The sequence below is a fragment of the Poecilia formosa genome, unplaced genomic scaffold, assembly GCF_000485575.1.
Source record: "Poecilia formosa unplaced genomic scaffold, Poecilia_formosa-5.1.2 Scaffold0, whole genome shotgun sequence".
NCBI classification, from domain to species: Eukaryota; Metazoa; Chordata; class Actinopteri; order Cyprinodontiformes; family Poeciliidae; genus Poecilia; species Poecilia formosa.
The window spans coordinates 328,629-341,191 of record NW_006799939.1 but is presented as its reverse complement, the minus strand read 5'-3'; positions in this window follow the sequence as shown (position 1 = coordinate 341,191).

The window sequence follows — 12,563 nt, the reverse complement described above, 5'->3', positions numbered from 1 at the left end:
TTCATGATTCCAGATGCAATTTTAAGACACATTTAGACACATTTAAACAAAAACAAACACATCAAGGGACTCTCATTAGCAGATAATTAATTACCTGTTTTTTTGTGAAGGCAGCAGTTCAGCAAGTCAGTTTTTCTGTTTTTATTTCTCAGATTTACTCACATTAGCCCCCTGCAAAAAAAAAAAAAACTTCTTAAATTTGCCTGTACATGTTTTCATTACTTTCACCATCAAGTCCATGTTCTGCAGTGAATCTCTGCCTGTCTGCTGCCACCCCACTACTTCTCACGTGAATCCTAGAAAGATGTTTTGATACGCTTTTGGTAGCCGTTAGAAAGTATAGACAATAAAAAGCTTCTTTTTCCCCAAATGAAAGTTTCTGGGCTTAACAAGATCACTGTGGGGTTGAAGGTCGGATAAAAGAAGACATTAAATGTGTAGAAAGACTTTTTTCCTGCCTATCCAACAGGTATATGAGGCAAAACCTTGAGGCTGCAAATTTATTGCCAGTCACTTGATTTATTATGACTTTTAATGGAACAGAAACATCGCTGATTCTGTGACGCTGGAAAGATTTTGAAGGTATAATAAACGGAAATGGGTGATTTTTAATGTATAATGTTTGCACATTTGTAAACTGAAACATGTAGCAATATGCACTCAGTCTTTTGCTATTGTACCATGCAGGTTTTTTTTTTTTTTTTGAAAACTTAAGTAATGACCCAGTTCATGAGGTCTGTCACATGCCGGTTTCCTTCCCTCCGCTCTTGTCTCTGGGATGTCTGATCTCTCAACACTGTGTACTATCAAATCAATCAAAAGCTCATGAAAGCGACCTTCAAGTTTAAAAAAATAAATCGAGTTTGGAAACCCATGCGAGCCGTGTCTACTGCAAGAATCTCCAACCGTAAGCTTTGATGAAATATAGTTCAAGGGATGAGGCTATAATGCCCATACCTTCTTCTCATCTCTATCCCCTCCCTTTGGCTTTCTTTTCATTCATAAGTAATAACACAGTGTGAGACTCATCAATAACGTACAGAGCTGCTCTGTGAAACAGGATCATGCTCATAAATGTTATCATTACTCTCAATGTATAGCACTACACATTATGTTCCGTCAGCGGCATGTAAGTGCAGGACTTGTTGTGGGTGAGACACGAGCCGAGATAATTTGAGTTAATATTCCATGAGTTAAATCGTACTCTTTGACGTCTTTCTGTAAGTGTATGGCGTAAATTTCCAAGCGTGAAAGTCATGTTTAGAGTGCTGATTTCTTTGGTAATTTAAACGGTTTGATTTGTAACGACTTCATGTCACTTTAGTAACTGCGGCACAAGTCATTAGATCTAAAAGAGACGTTTCAAAAGGAAGCGCTTTTTTTTTATTTTTTACAATCTGTTACAAACTTTGGTGGAATGTTATCTCACTAATAATTTATAGAACTTAAGGATACATATCTCTCTCTCTATATATATTTTTTTTTCTTTTTTTTTTTTGTCATTTGTTTATTCAGTCATCTCTGGCCTTAGTGAAACCAGTGCAGGGAGGAGAGGAATATTGCATTGTCTCGATGTGTTGGGTGAGTGGGAGGAGTGACCTACAATCTGGCCTGGGGTGGCTCCGGCTTTCTGCACCCTGTGGTCTTCTCTGGGTCTCTATATGGCATAACATTGCTGCCAAAAACCCCAGAGAGAGTATTAAGTCATCAAAACTGTACATATATTAACAGAGAGTGCACAGGTCTGGTAGGAGAGCTGCGCACTTTGTGAGCCCATGAACAGCGAGCAGTAAAACACGCTTCCTTCACCCATTCTTGCCAAAAAAATTTTAAAAATTGTGTTCACTGTCTCTTCAGTGGATGCGTTTGTCATTTGGGGTCGATAACTCTTCTGATTGATCTGTGTATCGCTCATGTATCGCTATGTTTGCAGATATATAATGTTCTTTCCATTTTCAGATGATGTGTTAAACATTGCTCTGTGCAAACTCAAGAGATATTGTTTTTATAGCATAACCCTGATTTCAGCATCTTCTTGACTTTATCCCTAATACTTATGCTTCCCTTTCACTTTATGATGTCTTTGTAATGCTGTTTGTTAACTAATAAACTTTTAGTCCAGCAAGTGCGCCTCAATTCAAAAAGTGTTTGAAAGCACTTTAATTTTCCACCCACCATCCTCTGGATTTCATAAATATCACCAAAAACAAGTTCACAGAGTTCGAATTAGCTGTGGCTGCGGTCGGGTGGTTAGAATGAGAGTGTGTACTTTGAACATATTAATTAATAATCCATGCCTGGGTTATTAGTGGCTGAGGCTTTCGGGCCCGTATTACCGCTGATGAGCAGAACCTAAGGGCGCCATGGGTGAGGACGAAGCAAGATGCCACACAGTGCCTCTTAACTCTCAACATATTAAAACAAAAATGTCTAATTTGTTTCACATTCAGTGACTCCAGCTCTCTCCTGCGAGCTAAGGGGCTGAAATCATCTACAGAGGTTTGTGGCGTAAAACTGATGGTGATAATTCAACATTGAGCCCAGTGGCCTCATCTTTATTTTATTTTATTTTTATGTCCTGGGCACTAAATTGTGCCGTGAATCCAACAATTAAAAGTGAATCCCAGCTCTTCAACAAGTAAAAGGCCTATTCTTATGTCCTACTAATGGAAAAAGTTCTGCCTATAGCTCGCATTTTAAATCACAGTTTATGCTATCCACTGAAGGCCCTGTCAAATTTGAGAACACTCGTAAGCCTTTTGGATCTAAAGGAGCCTTGGCCTTACACTAACCAAGATGAATTACATATCTGGTGAGAGAGCATCAAATGCAGCCTGTTACCTTCAGGCTGCCATACCACTATAGGCAATTTAATTTCCATACGCTTATGCTAATTACAGAGAAATAATCAAGCTAATTTACAAAGATGCAAATGCATTTGAGGTAGGCTTCATTAGCAAAAAAATGGGCCGTGTGTGTGTGTGTGTGTGTGTGTAAGTTTATGTCTAAGAGGGTGGGAGACATTAGCAGGGATCTCTAACTCGTGTTGAGAGGGGAGCTGTGCAGTGAGTGGAGAGGACTGGTGAATATGTCAGGTGCAGTTTATTGTCAAAGGCAAACAAACATTAAATAAGATCCACGTATTTGTCCTTTTTTTCTTTCTAAAATGATCTGATGGCAACACAGAGAGTAAAGCATATTGAAACATATGCTTTGTGATACACATCGCCTGTTAAAATCACATTCGCTGACCTTCAATGTAATACTTTACCTCATCTGAAAATATTTTGACATCAAGGAGCTCCAGCTTCTTTAAATTAAGCATGTGCACAAGCCAACACGTTTACTGTACGTTTTCTTCCTCTAACACACAGCAGGTCCTACATCCATATGGTCCCTCAGGGCCAGGCTTCAGTGCCACTGAAGGTTGTAGCAATTAAAAACATCATCCTCCATTTGTCACAAACATGATGAATTTTGCAGCAGTGGAGCAGTAAGGCATAACCCCTGCAACCCACAATATGTCGCTTTACTCCGTTTTGATTCTTCTCTTCACTGAGGCATCATCCATTTTATTGACAGAGGTACAAAATGGATGTTACTGTGATAGCAGTCGTTAAGTTGTTAAGGATTAAATATGGTGATGCAGTTGTCCAACTTTGTAACTCTTGACTTCAATAAGGCATGGAGATTTCATCGTGATGATGTACTGCTTTAAAATGCAAAAGTATTAAAATATCCAAATCACTTAAATGTAAACATTTCCACACAACACTCTTATAATCTATTTTATTGCATCTCTAGCTGTATGTTAGGGACCTGCTGGAAAGTGAACTTCCAAACCAATCTGGAGTAAAGGTTTTATTCTAGAATTGACATACATTTCTCATCTTTCCATCAACTCTGACCAACTTCCCTTTCATTGCTGAATAAAGGCATCCCCACCAGAAACGTCCTCTACGACTCGGTGTTTTCTTTCTGTCCCTTTAATACATCTCATTAAGTGACAAAAATAAAATCTCAAGGCAGGACAAAAAGATCCAATTTATGTTCAATCAAATCAACCCCAACCATTAGTGAACTCACCAAGCAGAGAAACAGCTGAACAGAATCAACACAGTACATTGAGAACGTGTCTTATAGAAAAGTTTATTTTCAATATTGTTTTGGGTAAGACTGGTTCACTCATTATGCTTCATAACGCTGTCGAACTTTTGCATCCAGAAGAAGCAACATGCTGAAAGTGAACCAATGGTTATATGATCCTGGCTTTTCAGGAAAGTAATAAGTGTCAGGTACTAAGATCAACATGCTGCCATTTCAATGCTCCATAGGAATCGACGTGCGTAGATGCATATGTATTTTTCGGCTCAATATCAGGCCATTTGTGTGTCCCATAATATAATATCACAGCAAAATAGCTATATGAAAACTTAGATTCTTTCAAAAGGATCACACACAGGATTTACCATGGCTATTTAAAGATGACTGACGCTGGTGAAAGAGATGAAAGAGAGACCGAGATGCCTGAAGGCTCCTCTTTGTTTCTCTCATCTTGGAGGCCACTGGACTGTTTGATGGTAAACAGCAGAGGACTATAGGAGCTTCAGAAGCAACATTTCAATACACACTCCACCAGACTCTGCAGTCTCTGGTGGAGCGAGGCGAGACGTTTCAACTCTTTATCTTGTAAAGAGAACCATCTATACGACATTTTATTTAAAACGGAATAGATTACTTCATGGAAATTACCTACAGAATTTACCAGTGTGCAACTTAAGTACCTGTTTCTTTATATGCATGTAGCAAAATACATCCTTATGCATTTGAGGATAATGGTAAGGACAGCTTATTTGCTTGACATGTTTCAAACATGATGTTATTGCACAGCCACAAAGATGCGTTTTGTAAAATAAATTGACTTTCTCATTTTATATGCAGATGAGCCTCTATTTAAAATAAAAATGCATTCATCATATTTTAAAGCTAATGAGTAAATGTACTGATTAGCTAAGTTTATTCTGACAACAAAGAGTTAATCATATTTTTTTTTGACTACCAAAGCTTTGAATTTTACATTTTTATCTTTTAACAATCCTGATCATCAGCTTCAACTTGGTATAATTCATCAGTCTAAAAATTATTCCTCTTAATGCAACCCATCATTAAACAATCAAAGCTTGTTAAAACCCTTGTTTCTTAATCAGGCACTTACTTGTTAAATATGAGAAGAGATAATGGACCTCTAGTGTGCATCTAATTTTGGAGGCCGTCTATCTGCCTGATTGTTTGTTTTTTGTTTTTTTTTTCAATATCAAGGCACTGAGTTTGAGCTTTAGAGTTTGAATCAGGCAGATGTGAGTTTTTGCACTTAATGTCCTCAAATCTCCCCAGAAATGGCTACGCATAGTTTTGCAAAACTATTCATACCTCAACTTTTATTTATTTACATATGTTATAGAAACCAGCTTCTGTATTTTTTTTATTGAGAAAATGTGCCACATACGTAAAGTAGTCCATAAGTATGAAATCAAAGAAAATGATGCAAGTTTTTATTTATTTTTACAAATTAAACTCTTTATAAAGTGGGACGTATGTGTAATTATATTTGTGCAGAATTAATCTCACACAGCGCCGTAGCAGATGGAAACCTGTCAACCTTGCTTGATATGAGACATGGCCGTCCACCAAAACTGACAGGCCAGACAAGGAGGACATTAATCAGATATGCAGCCAAAAAGTTCAATGCAACTCTGACAGAGCTGCACAGATGGGGAAATCTTCTCACAGGATCATAAGAATTATGCACATCATACATTTTATACAAGAGTAAAAAGAGGAAAGTCATTGTTGGAAAAATAAAAACCATAAGAAGTCTCATTTGAAAAGGCTTACAGTCCCAATTTATTCATTAGATTTAGGTTTAAAGTAATATTTCAATTTTCCCTGGTCCAACATTTTTTGTAGAATGATGAGGAGGCTTTCCAACCTTAATGACTCGCAGTCAAATATCAGTCATCAAAACACAGTAGAAACATGGGAAACGGTTGTTGGCAGTTTTGAAAAGGGTTTGATTGCTGTAATACTAACTTTTTAACTGATTATCGAGAAGGCAATCTATTTTTAACATGTCACTCACTGGTTTATTATCCGTTTAGAGATGCTTGTCATCAGCAGAAACAAACTTCTTGGTTTAATGACAGTAATTTTACTTCCCATGGAATGGAAAAGTTGTTTACTTTTTAAAGTCAATGTTTGTTTTTTGTAAATTGTATTTTCTGGAAGGTTCTTGCAATAAGAACAGCCCAGAACTTGGTGTGATGATCTCTTTGTCATTAAGGTTTCTTTTAGTTCTCAGGTCATTTTTCTCATGCTATGTTACACTTTGCTCTCCAAATCTGACTGCAATGCAGCTCAAAGACACACAGTCCAAATTATTTTAATCAGTTAATAATATCCAATTGCTCCAATGTTGAAATTGCCTGGAAACACACACATACTCATCTTATACCTGCTAAGGCGATTGGATGCATTTCATGCACGCACCATTCCAAAAGTATACTGCAACCCACGTAGATTTATCAACCTCCACAACACTGACATCAAAGGTTGAACAAGCCTTCACTTTATGCATCAGCCTACTAAAGCATAAGTCACAAATCCTAAAACAAGGAAGGGTTTTAGGAGGAGAGGTGTTCCAACTCCATTCTGAATTTTAAGTCTTTCCTGGTGAGAAACCACTGCTTACAAATCCTTGTCAATGAAAGCATCAAACCTGATCGTACAGGATTTGATTAGCATTATCTGAGATGCCATTAAACGCATACAGATGGAGAACCAAAGACAAAAAGATGGCAGGGGGAAGGAACGTGCTAAATGTTTGCGGTCTTTGCTTTAGAAATCATTTCACAGAGCAGAAATGCTGCTTCTGTTAAGATGCTTTGCAGTCTAGAATAGCTGGATGATTATAAGGGAGTGTTTTGATGTTGCAGCAGGTAATTCTGGGCGTACTGGCCTAAAGCCGGCCAAAGAGCTATGCCAGATGATAAATAACATGGATTTATTCAATGGTGTCTGTTCTTGTCAGTAAAGCCCTTTTCTCTCTCCTAGGATTTTATTTTTCTGAGAGGTTCTTAGAGGGAAATTGTCATGTTTTCATGTCAAAGGCGTGCTTTTATCTGTTTGTTTTCCTGGGTGCTTAAAGTTGTTTACTGTGCCAAGGGGGCTTTCAGGCTCTGTGTGTGTGAATGTGTGAACGTGTACTTCTGTGGAGTGTAAGCGGGAGAACCATCTAACCGTGGATGATGCAAAAGTAGGTAGAAATTCGACATCTAAGCCTTAATGCTTCAATACATCAAAAAGAGAAGTAGTCTGTACCACGCAGAGGGCAAAATCTAACAGTGGCCTACTTATCTTTGATCACGGAAAGCTGTGATTGATTCTCAACCAAATGTTGACACAAAATAAGTCAAACGCACGGATGACCTTTCTGGGTGTCCCAAAGCAGAGCGGAGGCAAGGTACAAAAAGCTGGCAGAGTATGCGATGGAAATTATTCCTCCTTGACATTTCAGGGACCTCAGCCCATCGGTTTTAGGATTCTAGTCCAGGTACCAAAGAGAAAATGTCACCTTTTTTATTTACTTAGGGGAATTCGCCAATTAAATGTGACTTTAAGGCCAGGCTATGATAGCTCTTCTCAACCACTGCCATGCTTGCTCATGAGCCAGCGTGCACAAACGCATACTCCAGGAACGTGCCCTTATCGTATCACTGACATTTTAAATAACGCGGATGCTTGACCCTGTAGCGGTAACCTTTCGCACAAAGGCAATTTATAATGATTCTCTGTAGCTTTCTGAACTAACTGTGCTGACCTGTGGATTCTCCTCTGCTCCTGTGTAAGAACCTGGTCACAGGTTTCGGTACAAATGCTGCAAAAGGTTCTTGGTTGACCGTTATTCTTTATCAGAATGTATTTGGTTCTGTTTAAGTTGGATCTCATGAATAAATGCAAAGCTCTGTTTCATGCATGTATTTCTAGATAACTTTTTTTTTTTAAATCATCCCAATCAGATTCAGTTAAAAATAAGCTTTAGCAAAATATAGTATAATAGCTTGATTCTTCAGTAAAATATGCTTAAAAATATAATAAATAATAATTTATGGTGTAAAGTACTTTGATAAGATCCAGTTATTCAGAGACCTCCTGTCTGTTTCTACAGGACAACAGTGTTGGCCAGGTTTAGAGAACTGCTGTAATCTATAATCTAAGACAAGTATACTTTTATGATTTCTTTACAGAAATCTAGAGATATGGATAAACTAACTTTTTTGTATTGTAAAAAAGGAGCTTCATGAAAAGGTTACAAATCAAGGCTGTGGTTGGGAAAAGGCAGAATGACACCTTCAAGCTTTACATGTGAATCTAACAAATGGAAGGTTTTGTAGGATAATTATCGTTTGTCCATCTAGGTTCTTGATGTATGAGGTTGAAGGAGAGTGAGTTGAATTTATGGATTTCATTTATTAAGACTAAAATACAGCGCTGGTCTATTTGTTCATGCTATCCTTATGAGCTAAACGAGCAAAATGGCATCTGATAATAGTTTGTAGTTTTCTTCGTTGGCCTCTATCCAAGCTAACATGTCATTTCCGTTAGAATTAGCTTTGTGCGCGTGCTCTACGTTTGCATGTGCGTCTATACGAGCGTGCAACTAGATAAAAGAGATGGATGAAAACACAGAATTATTTATTCTCAACAGTTTGAATACTGTTAGCCTTTACTTATCTTTGGCAATTAACTATTTTTACAATCCTTATAGAGGTAAACTATTAAAAAACATTTAACTCTTATAAAACCAAGAGTAGCAGATAGGGTTCACTTTGGACAACCAGAGAAAAGCAGAAAGTACTCAGCAATACGATCTGGACATGTACATTTTGATGTTTGCTGAGGAGGAAAGGAAGAAGCATGGCTCTCCTGGACCGGCCATTGTTCTATTACCGGTCTAAAGACAGAGAGCCACAGTACCGCCAAACAGTTTGGCATAAGCAGATAAAGTATCATGCAGTTTTTTTTTTTTTTTTTTTTTGTTGGCTTGGATAAATAAACTGACGCCATGCAGAAAGACATGACTAAAGACAGGAAAACCTCCTGCTGGAAAATGACAGTACTAATCGTCTTGCCATTGTCCTCCTCTACATAGTACTTTTTGAAAAAAAAATAAAATAAAATAATTACCCTGTGCCAAAAAGAACAGAAACATGATGCATGACCATTGTATTAGTGGTAAAGACATATGAATGAACATCCTACACTGTAATGTTCCTGCCAGGTTTTCCAGTTCATCATAGCTTGCATAGCTTGTTGGACTCGGGTCAACAAGTAAACCCAGAGGAATACACAATAACATGCAAGAAAGAGATAAAAAATAACTGATGCAACATATTAAATTGGACAGGAAATGTCTTGGAAGCACATGGGATCTTTATGTCCCCCACCCTCCTGTTCTCCTACCATCCATCCCCCCTCCACCCCCTGGTCTGTAATTAGTGCTTTTTTCACAATTTCCAGCAATGTTTTCATCAGTTTACAGCTTTTGCTAGCCTCAGTTGAGACACGAAGAGTTAAACCAGGAAAGAAAAGGTCCTCTGTGGCTGTTAATAGTTCTCGTCTCTCCCCTGGACTCTCTTTTAATTGCTCTGCTCTGCCTGCAGGGTCATTATTACTCTGATCGAGTGCGGCCCTGTTTTTCCACGGCTTTTCATGAATATCTTTTTTGCAAAACAACTGCTTTGAGGTTTCTGAGGCAAGAGATCAGATGTGATCACCTACATCCATGTAAATGCATGAGTGTTCTTGGCATTAGCAGGACACAATGTCTTTCATATGCAGGACTTTCAAGTAAGAGATGCAAAACACTTTGAAGTGCCTTTCCCCTCATTTACTGACTTTAATCAAAGAAAATGTCTTTTAAGGGCATGATAGTCAGTTAACTGACTGCATTCGCTTATGCTTGGCCATTTTAGAGGGTTTTGTTCGGCTCTTAAATGCGCCGTTTTGTTTTCGAAGGATTAAACGCATTTCTGGTCTCTCTGGCATTTCATTCTGTAATAAAGCGTTTTTCCAGTTCTTTTTCTGTGAATTTCAGTATTCAAGCGAAGTCACAAAACAAAGATTCCTTTATTAAAAATAGCACAGTTGACAGAAGAATGGCAGGAGGTGCTTCAACTAAAAGATGCACTGGTTCATGAAATTAGTTTTTCTGTTTTATCTTGGGTATGCTGTGAAGAAAAAACATTCAGCTTTACAGATAAGTGTGGGAGAAACGGGGTGAATGTGTTGGAAAAAGCTACAAAAACAGGAAGCTGCCATTTTTATAATCACTGCTACCTCCAGCGTATTGAGCTGCAGCTTACAGAGGGCGTGTGTCCTTATCATTCAAAGTTATGCATTTAGACAAACACCAGCTATTGATTGCTTTCAGCTGAGTAATGTCAACTCCTGACATTTAGGATCACATCAAGGATTTAACCGTCAGCAGAGAGATTTTATGGCTCGGGTTGAGGTGGTGTAAATGAACCAGGTGATATTCAGTATTTTATCTCATACATATTTAAAGTTAAAAATGTCAGGGCAGGAAATAGAAGAGACAAAATGGTATGCAGGTACAGTCAAACACAATTATTGGTGCCCTTGGAAAAGATCCCTGCAAAACAAACCAAAAAATATATAATTTTATTGCAGTAGCATAACACCAAACAGAAATTTAGAAAAGTCCAACCTGCAATTTTACTACATTCCTACTCTTGCAATATAAATGATAGCGGATGGCTTTTTTTAAATTATTATTTGCACTTTACTTTTTGATCATACTTTGTAAGAACTTTTAATTAGTTACCCATGTCACACATACACCCAATTTTGTAGCCACTAGTCTACATGCCAGCACACAGATATCCTGCCGTCATACAAAGAGAGGAAAAGATAGAGAAAAGTAGACAGAGCGAAGAGTGAAATTTTGAGGTCATCAAGTCTCAGTTAAAAATATCAGAGTATCTGCTTGCAAGCCAACTGTGTGGGAGGGATCGTACGAAAGTACTGTGTCCTACTATAACAAACATAAACATGTGGAGGTTGCCAAACTCTTGCTTTGACCACAAACGCGTCAGGAGGGGAAAATAGGACGGGGCCTGGAATTCAAAATATCTTGAGCAATTGTGTCGGGAGGAATTGTGAAAGATCTCTTTCTGCACGCCCTACGAAATGTGAAAAGAAATTAGATTAAAAGCTATAATGCTTGTGATTTTCTTTTCTTTTTTTTTTTTTTTGCAAGCAATTATTTCTTAACATCTCAACTAGATGAAACTATTAAAATCAAAAGTTGGATTTTACAGTGTGCGGTAATCCTACTGTAATTATCAATATTTTTTTAGTCTTTTACTTAACTAAACTTTAACTTTATTTACTCAGACACACCAAAAAAAGTATATAAAAAAAGAGAACAAAGACATTATTTTCTTTGGAACAACAAGTAGATTATGCAAAATCTGAGTTTTTTTTTTGTTTTTTTTAATGGAATGTTGAACGAGGAGTTGTCAAACAAACAATCAGATCTTTAATTACGGAGAGCCGTATCCTGTGCTTCCATTGCATTGATTTTCTTCTGATTGAAACTGCACATTAGTGCGGCTCTGAACGTAGATTACAGCAAAATACGCATTTCAGCCTTATCAAACATATACTTAGAAAACAATCCTCGGTATCAAACATCTGCTGGGACTCATTCGTTGAGTTGTATTACATCATTAGACATTGTGAAAAAAAGGATGTGTTAAAAGACTTTTTCCTCAATAATTCAAAATTAAGGCACAGAAACAACTAATGTTTATGTGCTTAGATTAGACTAATAAGACTTTAACGGATCCATGTCTCTTTTTTCCACAAAGAATATGAAGCTACGAGCAAAAATCACGCAGATTGTATGTAATGCATGTTTGTGTATTTTCAAAAATACGTCTACCGTTGTTGGTTGTGTTTTTCCAATAACTTCCCAGAATTGGTTCTACCTTGACGCATATTGTAGTAAGAGTACAGCAGAGGCTTTCAGACCCAAGGTGTGACTTGGTCGGCCAGAGGTGCACGAATGAATCCCCTTCTCCTCCACACAGCAAAGCACTTCTGTTTCCTGATGACATTGTTCCTTGTCTGTCCTGTTTGTTGCTCCCCTGAACAACAAGCGCTCTGACAACTGCTGTGAACATCAGAGGCAGTCTCTATACCAAGGATTTAACTCCATAATGTAGTTGGAGGATCCAAAAAAAGAGCATATTTTATTTTTCCAATTTCAACATGCAGTGCGGAGCCTGAAGGCAAGACCCTCAAAGCGGTGGATTCTGTAAAAGTTGTAATTGTTATGCAACTTTGGAAAAGTGCAAAAGAAATGTGAATTTTTTTACTGTTTCCCCCCCTTTTTTGTGTGTTTTATAGCTAAAGTACACACTAAGCATCTGTTTTTGCAGTTTTTATTTTATTCACTCATTTAAACAATTAAATCGACA